At 34.2% G+C, this 17419-nt stretch overlaps 1 protein-coding gene and 1 non-coding gene across 4 annotated transcripts in view; both read left to right on the top strand.

Moving 5' to 3' along the window:
• Positions 1-7919: 7919 nt before the first annotated feature.
• On the top strand, positions 7920-8038 carry LOC126777394 (5S ribosomal RNA). The gene has a single exon (XR_007670038.1). It is a non-coding gene; the product is annotated as a 5S ribosomal RNA (ribosomal RNA).
• Positions 8039-14797: 6759 nt separating this feature from the next.
• LOC126777043 (sodium- and chloride-dependent transporter XTRP3A) overlaps positions 14798-17419 on the top strand; it is a 42084-nt gene continuing 39462 nt past the window's right edge. For all 3 annotated transcript variants that reach the window (XM_050499891.1, XM_050499890.1, XM_050499892.1), the window contains exon 1: positions 14798-14922. The gene's annotated coding sequence lies outside the window, so the exon portion shown is untranslated. The remainder of the gene's footprint in view (positions 14923-17419) is intronic.

Consider the following 17419-nt stretch of genomic DNA (forward strand, 5'->3'; position numbering starts at 1 on the left):
ATATATATATATATATATATATATAGATATTCTATAACTTATTAACTTTAAAAAACTAAACTTTATATATATATATATATATATATATAAAGTTATATTATATATATATATATAACTTTATATATATATATATATATATATATATATATATATATATATATTTAATTAATCAAAGTTGCACCGTTGTTAACTATGCACTTTTGCCATCTCATAGGTAGTTCATTGATCCCCTTACTAAAAAAATCATGGGGGCGAGAATCAATAAACTCTTTGAAGACGGTTTGGACTGCCGCATCGGAGTTGAATTTTTTTTCTTGTAAGAAGTTTTCCAAATCCCGGAAAAAGTGGTAATCTGTTGGAGCAAGGTCCAGGGAGTACGGTGGATGTCGCAGACATTCCAATTGTAGCTCATCTAACTTAGTGGTTGTTTGTTGTGCAGTGTGTGGTCTTGCGTTGTCGAAAAGCAGCAGTGGCCTAGAGCGATTGACCAATCTCGGTAATTTAGCAGCTAGTTCTTCCTTCATGGTTTGCAGTTGCTGACAATAAATATCTGCCGTAATCGTTTGGCTAGATTTTAGAAAGATGTAGTGAACAACACCGGGGCTAGTCCACCAAACACTCACAAGTAACTTTTTCTGAGTCAATTTTCGTTTAGGGCAGAATTTGGCTGGGTCTCCAGGGTTCAGCCATTGCGACGAGCGATTCCGATTATCGTACAGTATCCACTTTTCATCACAAGTAATCATTCGATTTAAAATCCCTTCATTATTGTGTCGGTTGAGCAAAGTAACACAGCAGTCGACGCGACACCAGCGTACACCGTACACATCATTAATCCTTCGAGCTGTTTCAGCAGCACTGGTGCCACGGTAGAACTCGTACTCGTAAATATTTGTCACAATTTCCATCATAAACTTTCTAGCTTTTTTTTTTATTTCACCTTCCTGCATTCGAAATAAACATACTTTCTTAATTAAAATATCTTATACTAGCTACTTATCCCGACTGCTTATGTATTACATGTATTATCTTGAGCCGTATTTTACCAATACGCTTATTTAAAAATCAAAAATCGCCATCCGATCTATTCGCCCGTACTGAACGCGTTTGATAAAAAAAAGCAACTTGTTCGAATTACACATTTCAAAAGGAAATATTTATTTAACGAATGTTATTTATTTTTATAAAGATTAATACTTCGTGACAAATAAATTGATCGAAAGTTGTCGTTAATTTTCATATTATATTTATTTTCATATTTTATATTTTCATATTCGGTTAAATCTTGTACGTGAAAATAAACAATGATTGAAGTTGTTTGTAATTGGTAAATAAATTTTAGGTTCGAAAAATAATAAATAGAATTTTGTCTATCGGTTTTTTCAAAGGCTGACAATTGTTATAAGGTCACCTAAATATTATTTTAATTTAAAAATACTAAGAGTGTACTGTGTATGTTTATGACATGATCGTATCAAAACTACGTGCAATCGATTTTTCTTTCTGGCCTTTCGCCAACGAAGCAAGGTGAAGGTCGAATCACTAAAAACAGTACATTATGGAGCATAATTTACCCTAGTCAGGCAATCCGATGAATATTCGCAGTTCCACCTTAATTGCGATTGTGGTTTTAGGAAATATAAGTAAATTGACATCCTGTAAATATCCCTCGGCTGGGCGGTGGACAACTTTTGAGAAGGTGGCTTGGAGATCATTCCATCACGTTTTTTCAACGCACGTGGGTTACTAATTTGCATGTTCATGCAGCACATGCATTTTTCTCGGCATATTTTCCTTCACCTCTGAGTTCGAGTTGAATTATAAAAACAAATAAAGAACACGACAATTCAATGGTCCTTTTTTCTGGGCTTAAAACCGCAATCTTCGGTTGAGATTTTCCGTATACATTTGTGGAGATAGCTAAATAAGACTTTATCGAGGTTATGTTTCTACTTTTGAAACAAAACCATCTCAAACTCCCAAATATTGTTATATGTCGATCTATAGCGAAAGGAACATCCAACTTCAAAAAAGTTCGATATTAGTAGACATGTCGGAAAGTTTAAAATCTCTAAGAAAGATGGACACCGCCCTTTTTGTATTTTAATAATATTTGCTAACAGTTACACAAAACAAGATAACGGTAATTACGTTAGCTACAGTTGGAAGACCGAAAAAAAATAAACTAATTTATAAAGTGTGTCTAACCTATTCGACGTAAGTTATAATAATGCTAATATTAATAAAAAAAAGTAATTAAAAAAAAAGTAACAATGAATGTTAAAAATATATAAAATTACGTTATTCCTGACCTGGAACTCTGCATTCCCGTCCGAGTGAGGACAATGTTTATTTATTATATAAATCGTGGGAATCGTGGGAAAATATCTCAGCAATTCTCTTGAATGTGTACGTAACTCGATTATATCTGTTTAGGCAAACTTATTTTAAAATATATATTTGTTAGTCAAGAATATACAATAACAACCTGTTAATGTCCCACTGCTGGGCTAAGGCCTCCTCTACCTTTTGAGGAGAAGGTTTGGAGCTTATTCCACCACGCTGCTCCAATGCGGGTTGTTAGAATACACATGTGGCAGAATTTCAATGAAATTAGACACATGCAGGTTTCGTCACGATGTTTTCCTTCACCGTCAAGCACGAGATGAATTATAAACACAAATTTGTTAGTCAATATTATTATAATATTTGACTTGGTATTATGTTACTGTTGCACAAACTGTCTCGTTGATGTAGTGGTTTAAACCAAAGGTCGGACCGATAAAATATTATTAGGTTTTCCTGTCAAAGATTCTCAATAGCATCCCGGAATTTGGAAGTTGAAAGTGTATATACGCTGTGCTTGGAACACATAAAGGTCCTGCGTCTGAAATCTTTCCGATCGTGTAGAATTGCCGTCCCATCGGATTATAAAGGAATAAAGTGCATCTGTGTTGTCTGAGATGTCCTGTGCTGTTGGCTAATCTCTCTTGAGATTGGACGCCGTCATCGAAATCGATAAATAGGACATCATCAAATACATAACAAGATCACGGTAATTGATATATACGAATATATGAATATATATTACATATATTAGGTCCTTACATATGAAATTAGCGTTTTGTCGTAAAGACCACTTTGATCCGCAATATCTCCTCTTTGGTTAAGAATTGCAAATTCAAATTTATAAATTCATTTAGCTGTTACATTTGAGTTTTGAAAACAGTCATACATTTGTTTTTTCCTCGTAATTTTTTTTTATTGGCGTCGCTTATTACCGCACAATGGAAAACATGAAATATCGGTATATTTACGAGTAAGAGTTTTACCGTGGCACCTGTGCTGCAGAAACAGCTCGAAGGATCAATGATGTGTATGGCGCTGGTGTCGCAAAAGAAAGCACGGTACATTTTTGGTTTCAACGTTTTCGTTCTGAAAATTTCGACCTTCAGAACCAACCCCGTGGACGGCCGGAGACCAAAGTGGAAAATGAAGAATTAAAGGCTATTGTGGAAGCGGATCCATCACAAAGCACTTCAGAGATAGCTGCAGGCTTCGGGGTAAGTGATAAAACTATTAATCCACTTGAAGCAAATCGGGAAAGTAAAAAAACTTGAACGATGGGTCACCTCATGAATTGAGTGAATCAAACTTGCAAACACGCGTCGACTGCTGTGTTACTTTGCTCAACCGACGCCATAATGGAGGGATTTTAAATTGAAACATTAGTTGTGATGAAAAGTGGATACTGTACGATAATCGGAAGCGCTCGTCGCAATGGCTGAACCTGGGAGACCCAGCTAAATCCTGCACTAAACGAAAATTTACTCAGAAAAAGTTACTTTTGTTACTTTTTATCTATTGTCAGCAACTGCAAACCATGAAGGAAGTACTAGCTGCTAAACAACCGAGATTGGTCAATCGCTCTAGGCCACTGCTGCTTCACGACAACGCAAGACCACACACTGCACAACAAACAACCACTAAGTTAGATGAGCTACAATTGGAATATCTGCGACGTCCACCGCACTCCCTGGACCTTGCTCCAACAGATTACCATTTTTCCCGGAATTTGGACAACTTCTTACAAGGAAAAAAATTCAACTCCGATGCGGCAGTCCAAGCCGCCTTCAAAGCGTTTATTGATTCGCGCACCCATGGTTTTTTTAGTAAAGGGATCAATGAACTACCTATGAGATGGCAGAAGTGTATAGATAACAACGGTGCATACTTTGAATAATTAAATATATTTCACAAAACAAAATTGACTTTATATTCCTCCCGTACAAAACGCCAATTTCATATGTAAGGACCTAATATACATATATATATATTTTGCATTAATTGTAAAATTACAACTTGTACTCTTGTAGTTTACAAATATAGTAACTATATTATTTTCGTTATACACGAGCAAGACCTTGTCATAAAAGTGTTTTCACAGTAACGGTATCAGATACGTATTTCATGTACAATTGATTGAGATAAAAATACAAACTAAATAAAAAGAAATCTTTTCCAAGTAAAGATATTACTTTCAAAACGAGCGTTACATACTGCGCGATTCTGTGCTTACTATGAATATATAAATTTAATATAATATAAATTTTACAATATTTTACATTATTTTTATTTTATACAGTCTAGACAATGGATAATAAAATGAATGAGAAATCAGGAATTTCTCTCATGTGAAGGTCTCTTCCAACGACCGCTATTTTCAGTTTTAAGTTATGTATAATATTATTACTTATGTTAAAATACTATTATATTGTAAAAATATTAACGCTTTTGCTGAATGAAAATCTAAAAGTACCTGAACATATTAGAAAAGCTACCTCTAAAGTCCTAAATACCTTTCAAGTTCTTGTCATCTTATGTACAATAACAGCTTGTAAATTTGCCACTGCTGGGCTAAGGCCACCTCTCCCTTTTGAGGAGAAGGTTTTGGGAGCTTATTCCACCATGCTGCTCCAATGCGGGTTGGTGGAATACACATGTGGCAGAATTTCAGTGAAATTAGACACATGCAGGTTTCCTCACGATGTTTTCCTTCACTGTCAAGCACGAGATGAATTATAGTCACAAATTAAGCACATGAAGTTTCAGTGGTGCTTGCCCGGGTTTGAACCTACGATCATCGATTAGAATTCACGCGCTCTTACCACTGGACCATCTCGGCTTATGTCATATATAATACATTATTATTCATATGTTTATACCATATAAATTTCAGCTCTGTATATATTTTGATGTTATATTTGTATGTATGTATATTTTTCATTACTAATCACCGCCTTCACGGATTTCTGCTTAGCCTAAAGGTCGACTGGCAGAGAATGCCTTCAGTCATTAAGTCTGCCTTTTGTTCCAACTACATATTGTGGTGGTCAAAATTTTTTTTTTACAATAAATAAATAAAAATTTACAACGCGTGCTTTCATCAACCCGCAATTTTACAGCATAATGAAATGAGTTCCAAGCCCGCCCCCAGAAAAGCGAAGGAGCCCTTTGCTAACAGTGGGATAATTACAGGCTATCATTTTTATTTTTATGTATTATATGTACATAAACATAAGACATATGTATATCAATTGTTTGACTACAAGACACAGTCTAAATAATGAATTTTGGTATACAATATGATGTATTTTTCAATCCTTTTATGGATATCGTGATATCCCTAGAAGATTGAATCGATCTGACACGATGAAGCTAAAAATAGCAACACAACAAAGGTCAAACCGAATGCATTTCAAAGAGAAAGCTTTGAATGCACCGATTCACTTCGCACGTAGATTGTAGCTCTGTTGACGCCTACGGCTTTTAAGTTGATAAAAAAAATACGTATTTCCAACGGAGCGAGTATACCGCTACTATATTCTATGACCTTTTTATTTTATTTTTGCGACAAAATCTTTTTAGTTTCGTTCCCAAGTGAAAATATAGAAACTGGTTCTTGAAAATAAAACTGAAACTATAAACATTTTAAGTTTATAACTTATAAGGTTGCTTTACCATTGTTAGGGCTTAGGATTATTTTCATATTATTATTAAGCCTAGATAAATCAGGGCCGAAACACAACCATTCGATACAATGTCGCATCGCAGAGTGTGCAATATGTGCGATATGGATGTGCAAGTACAAACAACGCATCACAATAACTTACCGGATATTTTCCCGAACCAAGGTCTTGCCGCACGAAATCGCGTCGCAGCAATGTTCCATGTCCGTATTTAAACCAGCGACTTTAATTTAAGAACCACTGAGTCATTAAAACAACCGTAACAGCCTGTGAATGTCCCACCGCTGGGCTAAAGGCCTCCTCTCCTCTTTTTGAGGAGAAGGTTTGGAGCTTATTCCAACACGCTGCTCCAATGCGGGTTGGTAGAATTCACATGTGGCAGAACTTCAGTGAAATTAGACACATGCAGGTTTCCTCACGATGTTTTCCTTCACCGTAAAGCACGAGATGAATTATAATCACAAATTAAGCACATGAAAATTCAGTGGTGCTTGCCCGGGTTTGAACCCACGATCATCGGTTAAGATTCACGCGTTCTTACCACAGGGCCATCTCGGCTTTAAAACAACAAACATTAGTTATTTAACAAAACAATTGATATTTTGAACGTAATTATTTAAAAATGTTAATTAATACTTATAGATAACTAGCCACCCGTCCTGGCTTCGCACGGGCAGAAAAGGGGTCTACATTATATAACTCCATTGGTTTACAAGGCGCCCATCAGTATAGCTGCAGTCGGCATAATTTTTCCAAAATATTCATGAATCATCGTTATATTTCCGTAATTAATTATATCGTAAAACTTTGCTCATTATTACTCCATCCATTGGTGAAAACCGTATGAAAATCCTTTCAGAAGTTTTTGATATTATTGCGTTCAGATAGACTGACAGACGTGGCGTCGGCGACAAAGTTTTCTACTTTGTTTTATATGTAGTGATTTAATAATTGAGTAATAACCGCTTAATCAAAGCATTTCAATAAAAATAATTAATATTCTTATAAACATACTTAATTAAATTATTTATATGTGAGTATCGTTCTTTATAATTTTATCTGTATGACTAGGTTCAGTCTGAAATTGGTAACGAATCTGTAGAGCCATTCTGTAAGATCAACTCGAGCTCAACGTAAAACACGATCGTAAATGTTAGAATGTGATATGCCATAAGTGAGTGACCATAATAATTATAGCATTTAAGGAATATAAGTGTCAAAATAGCGTATCACGTAAGTCGTTTTTCAACATTTGATGAATAGCACATGCTCTGAACTAATGACCAGTTAATAGTATTGTTATTTCAATATCAATTTACAACATAATTTCTTATTAATTATCAATCCATCTCTTTCTCAGTGTAGGTTTAAAAAGGATAGCAACATATTAGAGTCCTATCAGTACCTATTTTTAACTATTATTATTTATATCGTTTACTGGTGGTAGGGCTTTGTGCAAGCTCTTCTGGGTAGGTACCACCCACTCATCAGATATTCTACCGCAAAACAGCATTACTTGGTATTGTTGTATTCCGGTTTGAAGGCTGAGTGAGCTAGTGTAATTACAGGCACAAGGGACATAACATGTTAAATCCCAAGGTTGATGGCGCCATGGCGATGTAAGCGATGGTTAACATGTTTTACAATGCCAATGTCTATGACCACTTACCATCAGTTGGTCCCTACGTTCGTCCGCAATCCTAATGTATAAAAAAAGTTATTATATATATATATATATATATATATATATATACATATATATAACATTTAATTTAGATTGATATTTTTAAAGATAATTAATGCAATAAATAGTAGGTGTTTTAAATAGATAACAAAATGGTCAGGAAGACTGCTACAATAAATGTATTCAAGTTTTTTGCACATTTTATCGCCAACGTCCATACTATGTTGAATACACCGGTTCTCGTCCGATCACCGAAGTTAAGCAACATCGGGCGCGTTTAGTACTTGGATGGGTGACCGCCTGGGAACACCGCGTGTCGTTGGCTATTTTGCAACATTATTTCAAAAATTAATGAATAATAAACAACTATAATCTATAATTCTTTATCTCTGGAATTCCAAAGAGTTTTTATAAGTAACAAATGTTAAATTAACGTAATTATTTTTATACTCTATGAGCGTATTTACGTAATTATTAAAATTTCCGGCATGGTCATAGGTGTACTTACACAAAGTCCTCTGGCTAACTGCCAAATATATAGTATATTATAATAGATACTAAGATCCAATAGACACATAAAATGTTTATTTATTAATTGTGCATAATATAATACGTCATGGTACAGTTGATTTAAAAAAATAATCAAAGGAAGAGCTGTTCCAAATCGACAGTACGTAACAATCTACTGACTGATAAGTAACAAAGCTGCTTGTATTACGAGTACATTGCAAATTGTTATTTGTGAACACTAAGATAGTTAACCACTGTCCAGACAAAATACATTTCAATAATAATACGTATAACTAACTAGTTGTCTGCGATTTCGTTTGTGAAAAGAGAACGTTCTCATTGCGCCTTTATATACAATAAGGTACTCAATTCCTCTGTATACAATTAGCCGTCTGCGGCTTCGCTCATGCGTGAGAAGGAGATAGATACCCTATTTCCTTCTCTATTAACAAAAACCATCCGACGTTGACAATTATTTTATCGTTGGATTCAGTACTCATTGATATTGGACAATGTTAAGTTTTTATTTTAAACGTAGACTTAAATCATTGGAGTCCTTTTTTATTAATTTGATTTTTTTATTATTTTTAAATTAGCATTGCTTAAATCAAAGAGAACCGGCGGGATACTAAGCAGTTGTTCTTTCAGATTTATTTATTTACACATAATTTTCAGTCAGCATTATATTTAAATATCTTAAATTTTACATCATGTAGTTTCTTTTAAAAGGAGATAGGGTGCTGAGGACCCTTAACACGCCCTACCCTAATTAGAGCTATCATTTAATTTTAAAAAGTTACGACATACCCGCTCTTGCGTTATACCATGGCCCCGTAGATCTTTCCGAGTGGTACCACCCACTCAAATTATTCAGCCAAACGACACGGCATTGCGTTGTTTTGCTATTAAAGGATGAGTAAGGCAACGTAATTACATTGCAATTAGGCGTCTATTAAAGTCTTACGGCTGCGCGTTTCTTAAAATATTATAGTCCAAGGTTATCGCTATAAAGTGTGCCAACTAGTACCTTTCCCTAAAAATAGTACATAAGAGCATTTTATCTAATAAAATTAAACAATAAAATAAAATAAAATTGATGTTTGTGTGCCATATTTATTTAAGGAGTTTATGTGTGAAATTCGTACCATCTTGGTTATAAAACGATCGCCTCCAAAGACTTTCAAATTTCAGTTAAAAATTTACTAAATCATAAAAAAAAAGATATTATACATAATTTGTCTTTAAACACGACGGACGTGTCCACTCAAGTATAGAAAAAAGTTTTCTTTTACAATTATAATTAAATTTAAAAGATAAGGACCTAAAATTCATCCACATTTTTATTGCATTCATGAAAACTTGTACAATTTCACATAATTATGAATGTGTAAATGTGGGTAACATTGTAGGTGGTGGGGAAAACGGAGGTCGGGAAGGTATCCCAGACCTTGGCTTTGCGTATCAGATACAAGGAAGCAAATCGTTTCGTACGTGTCTTAAATACGCCAACTACGTACGGGTCCAGATCTTTTCGATGCCTCGCAGTTCTGTGGTAAAAGGTAACGGGGGGACCAAATTAAATAGTTCCTGAGCACACTCTCCGAAATATAACCTGTAGAATACCGACAGACAGGCAACCAGGCAATGTATACCACTTTCTGAAATTTCACGACCGTTTTCAGCGGTGAGTTTCGAGTTTGTTCTTACAGAATAGAAGTTGTGTTCCGGTTTGTAGGGTGAGTGAGCCAGTGTAATTACAGGCACAAGGGACATAAAATCTTAGTTCCCAAGGTTGGTGGCGCATTGGCTATAAGCGATGGTTGACATTTCTTACAATGCCAATGTCTAAGGGCGTTTGGTGACCACTTACCATCAGGTGGCCCACATGCTCGTCCACCTTCCTATTCTATAAAAAAAAAAAAAGTACAGCTGTCGAGTTACCTTAGGTAAAACTAAATTGATCTTCATGTAAAATAGCATAAAATTAAAAAAAACATTCAACACATAAAAAAAAATATCAATCAATCAATCAACAGCCTTTCGTAATCCACTGCTGGACATAGGCCTCTCCCAAGGTGGGCCAAAGCTCCCGATCCTCCGCCTTTCGCATCCAGTTAGTGCCCACCACCTTCTTAAGGTCATCGGTCCACCTGGATAGAGGGCGCCCTATGCTGCGTTTGCCGATCCGCGGTATCCACCCTAGGACTCGTCTGCTCCAACGACCATCGGTCCTACGACATACGTGACCAGCCCACTGCCACTTCAGCCTGCTAATTTTGCAAGCTATGTTGGTGACTCCGGTTCTTTTCCAGATAATGTCATTTCTGATCTTATCCTTCAAATTAAAAAAAAATAGTATTAATTAAATATTATTATTTTTAAAATTTGAAAGAGAACACGAGATTATGCATAACATATTTAATTTACTATTTATCATACAAAGTAGTTTAAAAAAGAAAAATGTAATATGATTTAATTTGCATACTTAAAACATATTTTTTTAATTCTTAATTGCTAAAAGTATTTTGTATTAAGAAAAAAAAAATACAATTTAAAAATAAATATTATTCAATTTGATTATTAAAAAAAAGAGTTTTATTTTAACGCACGTGTACGCTTTTAGTAGTCCACTGGTTTCTATCAATTTATTCACCTTTTGTTCTCTAGTTGGTACATCTGAAGGAAATGCGTAATACGAATAATACCTAGCTTAAAATTTCGTCTTAAATTATATTTTGTAAGAAACACCTTTTTTACTTGTCAATGATTGATAGATATAGAAGTGTGCGCACTGCGAAGGTGTATCTCAGTGAACTTCATTTATTCGGGTTGATTTTGTTATTTAAGTCAAACATATCCATTTGGAAACAATATTTGTTTTTGCGCAAAAGTATATTATGTTTCTGAACGTAAACATGGATCGTAAACTTTTTTTTTTAATAGTATTATTCCTAGTTGACTCTTTCGTGCAGAGGGCAACAACACTCCAGTATCACGAGCTGCACCCAACTCTTCACTTGCAAGCGAACTATGCATTGACGACCCTCACATTTTAAAAACTCAACAATATTTGTGAAAATCTCCGGATACAAGTGAGGCTAGTCGTAGCGGGCTATAGAGACAACAAGAGCGGCTAATTTATTTCTTACAATTTTACGAGCCAGTTGGTGGATGCTTGGCTTTTACGCCGAAGGTTGTGGGTTCGATTCCCACCCAGGACAGATATTTGTGTGCATGAACATGTCTGTTTGTCCTGAGTCTGGGTGTAATTATTTATATAAGTATGTATTTAGAAAAGAATAATAGTATATGTAGTATATCAGTTGTCTGGTTTCCATGGTACCAAGCTCTGTACAAGCTTAATTTGGGATCAGATGGCCGTGTGTGAAAAATGTCCCAGGATATTATAAATAATTTATAATCTAATTATTTCTAAAAAGCCGAGATGGCCTAGTGGTTAGAACGCGTAAATAACGATCGTGGGTTCAAGCCCGGGCAAGAACCACTGAAGTCTCATGTGCTTAATTTGTGTTTATAATTCATCTCGTGCGGTGAAAGAAAACATTCTGAGGAAACTTGCATGTGTCTAATTTCATTGAAATTATGCCAAATGTGCATTCTACCAACCCGCATTTTAGCAGCGTGCTGGAATAAGCTCCAAAACTTTTCCTCAAAAGGGAGAGGAGGCCTTAGCCCAGCAGTGGGACATTCACAGGCTGTTACTATACTTATTCCTCAACATGTACTTAAGCGGAACAATAAACTTAACATAATACATAATAAAGCGTCATATTATTATGTTATTTATTGTCTCATTATTCATGAAGGAAAAGATGCTCGCACTGATTATATTTAGGTATAAAATTTAATAATTAGAATTTTTATTAATTTGGACCAGCTGATAACCAGTGCTGTGTTTCGACTAAGCTATAGCTGGTTATTGTTACCACTTACCTAAAAAGAGGTGTGTTATAAGCTTAACGAGTGTATCAGTGTGTCTGTGGCATCATAGCTAAGAAACGAATAAACGATTTTGTTGCGATTCTCTCTGTTTGAAATCTGATGTGGTCGAGATGGTTCTTAGCTAAACACGAAGATCTGTTCAGACGTTTGGAGATCATCAGCTCATTTCCTACTTGACAAAAGGTTTACCAACCTTCACAGGTCCGATTGATATGTAATTGCGGTCTGCCGACGCGACGGCGCGCTTCTATTAAAATATTACAACATGCCGTAACCGTAACAGCCTGTGAATGTCCCACTGCTGGGCTAAAGGCCTCCTCTCCTCTTTTTGAGGAGAAGGTTTGGAGCTTATTCCACCACGCTGCTCCAATGCGGGTTGGTAGAATTCACATGTGGCAGAATTTCAGTGAAATTAGACACATGCAGGTTTCCTCACGATGTTTTCCTTCACCGTAAAACACGAGATGAATTATAATCACAAATTAAGCACATGAAAATTCAGTGGTGCTTGCCCGGGTTTGAACCCACGATCATCGGTTAAGATTCACGCGTTCTTACCACTAGGCCATCTCGGCTATTACAACATACCTACTTGTAATACAGTTAAAGAGAAAATAAACTATTTTGACTTTTTAGAGTTCCTTTTTTTGTCAGGGTTTATTTAAATTTTTAATTTTATACTTCAATCAATCAATCAACAGCCAATCGTTGTCCACTGCTGAACATAGGCCTCTCCCAAGGTGCGCCAAAGCTCCCTGTCCTCCGCCTTCCGCATCCAGTTGGTGCCCGCCACCTTCTTAAGGTCGTCGGTCCACCTGGCTGGAGGGCGCCCTACGCTTATTTTATACTTGTTTAATTTAATTTTGATGGCAAATATACCGAAAACAAATATAAAAATATGCTTAGTCTCTTTGGAGCGCGTCAGTTCGTTAATTTTGCATGAAATGAGAAATACACCCTTAAGTGAGAGATTTTTCTTTTTATTTAATTTAAACAAGATTTATTATATGTGTACTTTTAACATTATTTTATTTTAAAAAGGCGGACTGGCAAATGGGCCCTTGACGGTAAGTGCTCGCCACCGCCCATAGACAACTGAAAGAAAAATTAACCATTTATTACATCACCAATGGGACACAATTTTTGGGAACTAAGATGTTATATCCCTAGTGGCTGTTACACTGGCTCACTCACACATCAAACCGAAACAACTATACTAAGCATTGCTGTCGTAGAATAAATGATGACTAGATGGTACCTACACAGACGGGCTTGCACAAAGCCCTACCACCAAGTAAATAATAAAATTATTTGGATTACAACTTATAAACTCGGTTTTAAAATAGACGCAGATTACTAAACTACGACTTTAAGAATACAAAAATCATAATCAGGCTTAAAAAGGTGCAACTGGATTGCTTTGTACAGCCAATGTCTGGCATTCCTCGACTATTACATAACTATGTCTATTGATTTTCAGTTGCATAACTTTCGTCATGAAAAAGCTAACAAGACCCAGGCAAAGGTATCTTGAAGTATTCCCATTCATTAATACCACTATTTATAATCTATAACTTATAGTTTTTTCTAGTTATATTAATACTGTGAAAGAATTTGCGTCTACTTTGTGCGAAAATGAACGGGTTTGAACGAGTGTGACCGAAAAAAAAAGAAATGGCGGAGGGTTTCCGCGCATGCCCATTCGCTCAACCCCAGCTTGAATCAGACGTGACGTCATTGAAAATAGTGATGTTCTTTTATAATTTCACCCTTGTATACAATTTTTTAAGGTTTTTATTTTTATATTATACTTATAAATTTTTTTTTATTTTTGTAATTGAAAAATATTATAAAAGAACAAAAAATTAGTATTGTAGAAATTTAAAACTATAAAGTATGATTTTATTATATTTAAGATTTTATTTAAGATATCTTAGAAACGTAAGATTTTTATACAGTCTTTATCATAATAGTATACATGTAAATCAGTTACATTTAGGGAACTGTAATGATTCGATAATTATTATAAAATATATAGAATTGATTGATAACATAAACCCGCATTGGAGCTGCGTGGTGGAATAAGCTATAAACGCTCTCCTCAATAAAGGAGAGGAGGCCTTAGCCCAGCTGTGGGACATTCGCAGGCTGTTAGTTTTTTACTCTTACGATATATAAACTGCTTAAAAAATATATTTACATAAATTTGGTTAATAATATTTGCACTTTCAAGCGGGCACATCTAGAACACAGTAATGGCGAATTATCGGAGTTAATTATGCTTAAGGTTACGTTATCTTAATATAATTACAGGTATTATCACCCAAATGACACTAATGGATCACTTATATCGTAAAATAAATATGTAACTTTAATAACGTCGCCTGACACAAGTTCAAGCTCATAATAATTTTAATAATAAACGTTGTATTTTACGATAATAAACGTTATATTTTACGATAAAACATAGTTAATTCTATTAGTTTTTTTAGTGAGTAAGTTACGTCATGTCCCATGTTCGATTTTTAAATGTTACCTTAAAATATCGATAATATGTAGGAAACGCTTTCGTTACATCTCTATCCCTTCTTTGATGTCGGCAGTCAGTGTAGCACGCCCGACGCGAATGTTCGCTCGCGTTTTGAATTTCATTTTCGGATGAAAACTCGGGTTCTTAAGAAAAATAAGTCTTGTGTATGGCCAGTGTTGTTTCATATCGTGAATATATGAAAGAAGGTTGTAGTATTTATCTTTATATATATTATTTTAGTTTATTAGAATTATTTATCGCTCATTGTTAAATGTAAATTATAACGTAAAGAAAAAATGTATAAACAACATTTTTTTTTAAAATGATTCATGCTTAATTCAATATTCATAACATATTCGACATTTAATATAATTTATATTTCATAATAGCAACTCATCGCAATTTGTATTTGCCAAAAAATATGTATGATTTCTTATTAAAAACTTAAATTGTTCTGTATTAAATTATTTTGTAAATATATATATATATATAAAAACTCCAAAGAGATTTGGTGCATTGAGAGTTTACACATCCTGAAGGTGTGTTATTGATTGTGCGCGGTGCGGGGAACGCGGTGTGGGGTATGAGGAAGGTCGGGAATTATTTCATCGGTTCCTTATCACGTGTAGTGAAAACTCACCACGTGTAGGATGTTTATTCTTTTAATAGAAGGCTGGATATTTGTCGACCTTAGCACGGTTGGTAACAAATAAAAAAAAACCACATCATATTTTTTTTTATTAAAATCTTTAAGGCATTCAACGTCGTAAATATTTTTAATATAGACAGAAAATAGAGCGAAATCAGTGTTTAACTAAACAGCTGCTAAGTAAGGTTTATAAGTAAATGCGAATGTATGTTAATGTGAAAATTTACATAACATTATTTTTTTTTGTTATGTCGTGAAATTTGTTTAAATGTCGTATTTTCAATGGAATAAACAATAATTTATTAAAATTAGCATGACTAATATTGTTTTTTTTAAATAATATGTTAAACTTTTAAAGTAAATTTACGTCATGTAAATGTCCCTCTAAGGCCTCTTGAGGAGCATGGTGGAAACTGTGCTTCAATTTAGGTTGGTGGATAAATATGTAGGTAGATCAGATTCCCGTTCGAAACATGCAGATTTTCAAATGAAAATTCAGTGGTGCTTGCCCAGATTTGAACCCGTGAATCTTTGGTCAATTTACGCGTTCTAACTAAACTCTTAAAATTTATTATTAATTGGAACGTGTTTTATATAATACTTCGTTTAATTTCTGATACATAAGTGCAATAGTTTTAATGTAATATTTTCACAATATAAATAAAATGCAAATGCAATAACTAAGTTATCGATATATATATTTCGAAATAATTACAACTTGATTCAATTGAGAAAATATGGAATGATTGCTATGAATCAATACCCCTACGAAGCTGCGATTATTATTACCTGGGTGATAACCAGCCTTGTTAGCTAGGGAATATGACTAAGGTTTTTGTGCACTGTCAATCCAAGTTCAAGAGCCGAAATGGCCCTATGAATACATTACTCTATCTTATATTAAGATCACCGAACATCTGTACAATCACTACTGACTTCATGTGGTAATATTTATAATACACACAAGTACATTTGTACAGTTCAAGGTGTTAGAAATACATATTTATGTTCTTTAATTAATATATTTAATAATTACATATTTTTATATTGTATCCGATTTAATAAAAGTATAATCGGTTTTAGAACGTCATTGGTATTGCTTGGTAATATAGATAAAAAAAGTTTTCCCGCGCTTTTATTATTTTAAAAAGGAGAACTGAACGACTGTCATCGAATTAACAATATTTTGTTTTAATTAAATTTATTAAGATCTCATAAGTTTATTATATTAAAGATATTAAAATTAACAAATAATAAAACTATTACTTGTGTTTATTACATATACAAATGTATAAGTAATATATCATACAAATATATCTAACACTAGCTGACCCGTGGCACGGTCCCCATGCCCACTTCGTCGGGCGGTAAATTTTTTTACTTGTGATGAAATTATGATTGTGGTTCGGTTGATATTGAGTGCTGTGATTTATTTCCTGACAGCCAAAAGTCGCGTTGGCCGAACATTAATAAAATTGTCTCGCGTACTTGATATTTTAAATTATCTCTTCAACTATGCAACCAATTAACATACCGAAAAACCAATTTTATCTAAATAAAATTTCCTTGGTGATAAATCAATTTATTTCTAAATAAATTGACGTGTTGTATATGAAAAAAACCGTTTAATAGAAATATCACCGAATAGATAATGACACGGTCGCAGTTTCATACCTATGTCGTATTATCTCTTTAACCATTCGTCAAATTATATGCAGTAAAAGGGAAAAGTATTTTGTTTTAAACACTTGAGACGATAAGTATAGTATATAATAATTTTGATAATATTTCATAATTCTTGATGATATGACCTAATGATTTAATTTTTTTTTATATGAAAACTACTTTTTATGACTTAAATATAAGAGGTAGACATGTACATTCACTGACTTTTTTGTGGACGTTATCAAGCTCTATAACTTTTCTCTAGAACTCAATTATATATCTCTCAGCGTAAAGGCGGCGCTCGTGAAAAACGTTTTTGTTCGACCGTTTTTTCTCCGACAGTAAGTCGGAAATTCAACTACTACGAAATTCATCTCATTTGGATGGGT

The sequence above is a fragment of the Nymphalis io genome, chromosome 22, assembly GCF_905147045.1.
Source record: "Nymphalis io chromosome 22, ilAglIoxx1.1, whole genome shotgun sequence".
In the NCBI taxonomy this organism is placed as follows: domain Eukaryota; kingdom Metazoa; phylum Arthropoda; class Insecta; order Lepidoptera; family Nymphalidae; genus Nymphalis; species Nymphalis io.